The sequence below is a fragment of the Protopterus annectens genome, chromosome 3.part1, assembly GCF_019279795.1.
Source record: "Protopterus annectens isolate FY-2018-M chromosome 3.part1, PAN1.0, whole genome shotgun sequence".
Taxonomy (NCBI): Eukaryota; Metazoa; Chordata; order Ceratodontiformes; family Protopteridae; genus Protopterus; species Protopterus annectens.
Genome location: NC_056732.1, coordinates 1,318,225,739 through 1,318,233,238, shown reverse-complemented (window position 1 = coordinate 1,318,233,238; position 7,500 = coordinate 1,318,225,739). Strand labels below are relative to the sequence as shown.

Here is a 7,500-nt window from a genome sequence, read left to right as displayed (position 1 = left end):
CATCTCTCCATCTATATTTCTATCTATATCTGTCAATCTGTCTGTTTATCCATCTAGCTGTCTGTGTGCCAGTCACCTATCTGTCTATCTATCGAGTGAGCAGAAACAAAGCTCTTGTTAGCAACGGAGGTTTAGTTTGCTATTCATGTAATTCAGTTTTTGAAAGTTGTTGATGAGGCAAAATGAAGTAAATGTATGCTATACCAAATTTATGACATTCTTTTCATTTATTTTGTGAGGGTTAAGTGATGTAGGTCACAGCATGTGACCTGATCTGCATTATTATCAAGGATTTATGGGATTTACTGGTGTGCCATAAATCAGAAAATCTACTATGGGTTTTCAGAGCTATGAAGCACAGATATAGGTGGGGCCACACGTACAGAATGATTATTATAATATACCATACTTACTGTAAGGCATTTATAAAATGAAACAGTGCAATAAATAGCTTTGTATCCATTATTTTCAAGTCCTTTGCAAGAAGCTCTGCCAATCACCCACCATTCTGTGTTATCTTGGTCTTATTGTGCATATTCTACCTTTTTGGCAGAGGGACGGTATTCTAGCCATGTTCGGAGTGTAGTGATCTTTCTCATCTCCATAGTGAAACAGAGTGCCTCCTTTACCTTTGTTTCTGCGACTATTATAACTTTTGTAATGTAACATAGTTTTCTTACTTTTCACAAGTTTCTTAAACCATTCTGTGTATTGTATACCAAAGTGTGTTGGCATCATAGCCGTGGCAATCTTTGTGCCACCTTTCAGTGATGGAACACTATCCACATATCCTGCCTCCACCAAATCAAATGGGCAAGGAAGCTGTTCATTCACATTTCATAAATGGCTACTAATGTCTTTTTGTGCACCTTGTCATTCCTGCCCTTACATCTACACTTTTCCCATGATTTTCCTTTCCATGCCTTTGTTCACTTGTTCAAGAAGAAGGATTACTGCTTGTACTGTGTATTACATTTACTGTTACTTCGTACAATCAGTTAATCTTCTGCAAAAAGCCACTCTAAATAAATTCACTAATCCTAGCAATCTCTAATATCCACATGAAATTCAGTAGATTTACCACCGTTCAAGTTAGTTTGTACACTATATTTTATCAAACTACGGTATAAAAACAAAACATGCAGCATTCAGGAGAAAAGGGAAATGGGAGAAGTGAAATCAACCAGTTGGGCTGAAGAGAAACAGAGACGAGAAATACAGCTTATTAAGGTTCTGGGCTGTTACTGAACTGCTTCCTGCAGCCTAGGTACAAGGTTTGATTCATTCCACTTCCATTTGCCTTCTGTGTCTCTGAGTAAGTCACTTTAACCAGGCAATGCCCCCAGGTCACCTTGAAAAGGGATAATTGAGCGAAATGGGCTTACCTGGTTAGCAAGGGTATGAAAAAAGTGAGCCGGAGGAAAAAGTGTCAAAAATGATAACATGGATGCAACAGCATTCATCTGTCAGGCCAGTGTAGCCCACAAAAGAAGATGAAATGTCAGTGATGAATAAAAGTTTTCAGGAGGAATTCAAGTGTGGGTGTACCTGAATTTTTAACAGTTCATTTTGGAGAGAGAAATCCATAAAAAACATAACAGTCTTACTGGGGTAACCATTAAAGGAAAATAGAAAAAGGTATTTGTGTATGGTAATCACCCCTACATTGAATCATGCAGTATAAACAAGGTATCCATTAAGATACAGCAATGCAGACTGTGGGGAGTGAGTCCCAGAGATTTTGAAGTTATCTTTCTATGGTACAGGGTGCTGAAATGCTGCACTGTATGAGAAATCAAGCTGCCTAAAAGTATGCAAGGCAGAGTTACTAGCATGGTAAAGGGAATAGCAGACTTTGGTAAGAACAGAAGTGTTACTGTACAGAAACGTATAGGTGTGGTTTGAATGCTGTGTATTGTTAGGGAGCAAAGAGGAAAGGTAAAATTAAGAGGAAGAAAGGGGTGGAAAAGTGGATATTGAAGGGTAACAGGAAGGCGATGCTAAAGTTAAACTCAGCAAAACAGTACTTCATGGAATGAATAGTAGAGAGACATGGAATGCTTTGCTTGTGAAAGTGGTACAATCACTGTCATCAAATGTGTTACATAAGATAATGTTGAAAAGGCTACAGATCAAAGATGGCAGTGTTTCTGCATGGGAAACTTTGCTATAAAAGCAGTAGAGCATTCAGTATGCATTTTTAATACTGATGTCAGCATCCAGCTGTCTTTCTCCATCATCAACCATCTTATTTACTCCAGGTGTCTGACATGTACAGCCCACAGGAGTATGATCTCTAGTTCTACTCTTCTGCTATATTGTGAGTGGTTAGCACCTTCATTCATATTCCTTGGATTATCATCACGTCTGTATGTTCTCACTCATAGAGGGACATCTTCTTCCATAAAGATGGTGCATTTCTGAACAGAATAACACCTGATGTAGTCTTGGCTATGAATGACTCATTACACTCTGCAAGCCCATTGCACATCTTAGCATCTGGCGCGATGACATGTTGGTCCAGAAATTCATATTTTTTTTATTTTAAAAGTCTGCCCCTCTTTGCATGTTACACTTCCTTTTAAACCCAGATTCTTTCTCATATTTCTTTCATTTCCTTCTGTTTCACAACTGAATATGAACTTACCAGAATGCTGTACACACAGAATAATGCAGAAAATGAGTCTTGTTGCAAGACACAGATTGCAATCATGACAGTGAGTGAATGATACAAATAGATTTGAAAGGGAGCAATGGTCCCTGCACCTTCACAACCACAGACTAATGCAATAAGTCCAAGAAAATACAGTCTCAGACAAGACTAAATATAGACATTCCATCTTCACAAATTCTGTGTAATTCTGTCAGTGACTCAAGTTTCATGAAAATGAAGTGGATCCTTTACATCCCACTTCTTTTTTTAAATTTTCAGCAAGAAAAATCCCATTTATCCTGGGTATTCTTACATCAGCCAGTAGGTATTTCAGTCTTTAGCTGTTTTATTTCTTCTGCCATCCTAGAGCAAGTCCAAAGGGTTTTAAGTGGGTATTAACTGGATTATGTGTATTCTGCATCTTACTGTATGTATACCATTGTACATTTTGCTTATATTTCTGTGGAGCTTTTCTCCCTGGGCCTCTGCTGAAAATGGGCTTCTGGCCCAGTCAGACTTTCCTGGTAAATAAAATAAATAAATAATAAAAATAAATATTTAAGGCAAGAATTGAGAACAGATTTTCCTTCACCTTAATAAATACAAATTGTAACCCTGACCAGAATCTAATTACTTGACCACAACATCGGTCAGTACAACATCATTTCTTGTTTTCTACATTGTCCATCCACCTATTTGTTGACTTTTTGATATGGTGATCCTTCCTACCACTTTCCTTCCTCTTAAACAGGCAACACTGTTCCAAAAATAGGGATTATAACTCCTAAGAACTATTCTCAGTAATGACACCCCCTTCGTAATATTTCCTGTTTCAGCTCATAACCAGTTTAACATTTGGTGGGTCATGACTGGCCTTCGTATCTTATTTGCCACTTACTGCACACCGCTGTCAGGAAACTTTAATTGTCACGTATATGTAATTATGTTTTTTCTTCCAGATCCAGTTTCTAGATCTGCCCCCATCCTAACACACACACACACACACACACACACACACACACACACACACACACACACACACACACACACACACACACACAGATTCACATGCACACACACACACACACACACATGAATGCACACACATGAATGCACAAAGGAGCATACACACACGGATGCACATACACACACACACACACACACACACACACACACACACATGAATGCACAAAGGAGCATACACACACGTGTGCATACACACACACACACACACACACATATATACATGCACACATTCGCACATACACCCACACATGCGCATACAGAAGTAGAAGCACACATACGCACAACCTGATATCCTTAAGCAGAAGCATCTTTTCCAATCACTGCTGTTGACTTTAGAATCTCTATCAGTGATTCCTTTGATAGTTCAATGTTGTTTCTTATCTGTACCACAGGTGCCTCAATCCTCCATTCATGGCCCACCAGAGTGGTAAATAAAAAGTGAAGTTGTTACTGGCTGAAGAATGTGTAGCTGAAAATGGACACCAAGAAATCTGGATAGTCCTTTTTCTCTCTGATGTTTTATTAGGTATCATTACAAGCTTCCTGCTTTGTGGTTAGAAAACAAGGGGCATAACAATTGTTTTGGAGTAGCAGTACAACTCAGGTTCATAGGTAAGTACCACTTTAGCTGACTTGTGGGTCATTTTATATGGTTAGAAGACAAGGGGCGTAACAATTGTTTTATAGTAGCAGTACAACTCAGGTTCATAGGTAAGTACCACTTTAGCTGACTTGTGGGTCATTTTAAGCTTAGCCAGTTTCCCTCAAAGGTGAAAAATCAAATCCTTTACTTAGTGTCTATGAGGTAAATATCTAAACAATTATGCCAATTTAAGGGTACCACTCTGAAAATCATTGATTTGCAGCCATTATATAAGTCTTTCCATCCCCAATTCCCATTTTCATTAGACTGCAATTTAGTTATTTTGTTTAGCTTATTGATATTAACTAAAATAATAAAACATAATAAATAACGTTCTTTTTCTAAATTGATTGCATTATTCTTGTCCTGTCCACTTTTTTGTTTGATATATTCCTTTATACATTTATTTATTTATTTATTTATTTATTTACATTTGTTTACAAGGAAATTCCGACTGGTCGCAGGTCCTTTTTCAGCGGATGCCCGGGGAGAAAAGCTCCACATCATGTACATGATAAATAGAGATACAAAGTTGCAGCAACAGTAAACAACATTACAGGTTGTTGGCTTTAATACAATAACAAGATATTGATTATCAACAGTTTGTTTGTCTTTGCGGCTTTTCCCAGTTAACGGTTGCCACAGCGGAACTCCGGTCCGCTAATGATTGGCAGTCGCTTTTTATGGTGCCGAGTTGCCAGCCCGATGCCCAACCTTCAGCAAAGGCACTCCCATTCACGCATGTCTTTCGGAGGCCACTCGACGTTGGGGAGGACATGCAGACTACACACAGAAGGCACTCCAGCTGAGAATTGAACAGGAGAACCTCTTGCTGTGAGGCAACAATGCTATGCTGTACCACCCCGGCTTATATCAGCAGTATATACAGTAAATGTTGCAAGTTAAGATAGTTTCTTGTCGTTTATAATATTAGTAACAAAGTTGTTAGACAAGATTTTAAAGTATGTAAAGACAACTAGCTAATTCTGACTGTGGTTAGTAGTGGCGGTAGTATAGTCGGGTTAAGAGTCTAGCTGGGGGTAAGGGTGGGGGTGTTAGTCTGGATTAGAACAAGGACAAGACCAGTGCAAATTTAAGTGGAATTTGAGTGCAGTCTTGAAAAGGCTGCTGGAAGGTAGAGTAGTTATAGAGAGTGGAAGATTGTTCCAAAGTCTAGATATAGTACATGAAAATATGGCTTCTCCTGTTGAGTTTTTGAGTTTGATAACAGTGAGTTGATTTTTGTTGCTTGATCTTAGGGGCCTAGTGGAGTGATAGGGATGGAGAAGGGTTTGAAGGGAAGGGATGTTATGGGGGTGGTTAATAAGTTTATGAGTGAGGGTGAGTTGATTAAAGTGAAGGAGTTGTGGGAGTTCTAGCCAGTTTAGTTCTTTAAGGGAGATACAATGATGGCTGTGGTAGGAGGTTCTAGTGGCAAATTTAGCAATTTTGTTGTAACAAGTATCCAGCTTGTGTAGGTCTGTCTGTCTAAGGTTGGTAAGTATGGGGGATGCATAGAGTAGGGTGGAAGATTAGCTGGGAACTGGCTATGGAGATTCTAGCCACCTTGGTTAGGAATTAACTACCCTTATTTTGTTCCAACCTGAATGGGACAAAACTAATATTCCTAGTACAGAAATTACTACCCATTACATTCCTATTCCAGGTATAGGGTTATACCCGTTTCTGGTCTTGGACAGTCTTTGACGAATAAAGCATGCATTACCAATTCACAGCTATCTGCATTGTGAGTCAGCTAATAGTATTAAATGAAAATTCTGTGTTTTACAAATATCAATATTCATGCAGGAAACACAATACACAATATACTGAGTGCTCTAAGGTTGAGGCACCTCAGAATTCAACTATCTAATGTTGCAGAGTTGCATTTAATTGATTGCTACAGCAATCCCATAAACAGCCAATATCATGCACAGAGTTCACTATGCATGCAAGGAAAACAGGGAGACTGACAGGCCCTTCTTCCATATCTCACATGCACAATATGCAAACATATGGACTTCAGAATCAACATCATTATTTCATATGTAGGTATAGGAGTATGGAGGATTTGCTTACCACAAAACACATCTCTCAGGACTTATGTTTCCTGTTCTGAATTTACAATATAATTTTGAAAGAAATGCTTCATAACGTTATTTTGTTCACTGAGCTAGATTTCAAAGGATAGTGAAACAGTGCTTCTTCTTTCACTCCCTGAATTTTCACATGTGTAGTGAACAGGTAGTGTATCCCATGAGGTCTGCATTGCCCCTCATTCTCTTTTCATCTAATATTTACTGTTGCTAAAATGTCATCCATGTGCCTCTTCTGTTTGGGGAAACAAGTACTGTATGGGATCCTGGAGATGGGCAGGTTACATCACAAAATATTTTTCAAGGTACAACAGCCTTCTGTGCCTTATTGATCAACAATTTCCACATGGCCCAGTCCTTTATTGCAGTGGTCTCTAAACTGTGTATATAAATATCTGTAATGGGGAGATTTATGTCTGCTATCTGCAGAAGAAATGGAAAAAATGTGAATGGTTACATTAATGTTTTCCTTTGGAATGATAGGGGTTAAGTAAATACCCCTTTGTTGACCAGGTAGGTCAACAGCACACACAGTCCCTTTTCGGGAGTGATGTGGGAGCAGTGCCTAGTTAAGTGACTTCCTCAAACTCACACAGTAGCCAAATGACAGTTGAAAGAATCAAACTCTGTACTCCAGGATATAGCGCTCAGATTTAACTCTCTGACTAACTGCCAGACAAGTTAAAGTACATTGTCTTTTTTGTCTCAATATCAAACTGTAGTGTAATCATATTAGTTCTTTTTATTTTCTTCAACTATTTGGAGACAACAACTGATAGTATTCAACTAATTAGCTGCATTACTGAGCAGTTTTGATAATAACTGCCAAGTGAAGTCCAAGAGGTCTGTGTGTCTAAAGACCTTGAGGTGCCACAAAGGGTGGCTGGTCATGTAATGTATGTATAGTTCCATAGTGTTTAAAAATATACATAGTGTCATAAAACTTTAAATATGTACACAAAACAATTTTTACATAAAAAGGCCTTCTCCTCATAGAGTTTGAAAGAAGCAAAACGTACTCATTGGGTAAGATATAAACTATGATGTCATTAATTTGGTAGAGCAATAGTTTCTATAGGATT

The 7,500-nt window shown here is 38.4% G+C and overlaps 1 protein-coding gene across 1 annotated transcript in view; it reads left to right on the top strand.

Annotated features, from left to right (window-relative positions):
* PIEZO2 (piezo type mechanosensitive ion channel component 2) overlaps positions 1-7,500 on the top strand; it is a gene marked incomplete in the record, with an annotated part of 2,710,318 nt that overhangs the window by 2,081,252 nt on the left and 621,566 nt on the right.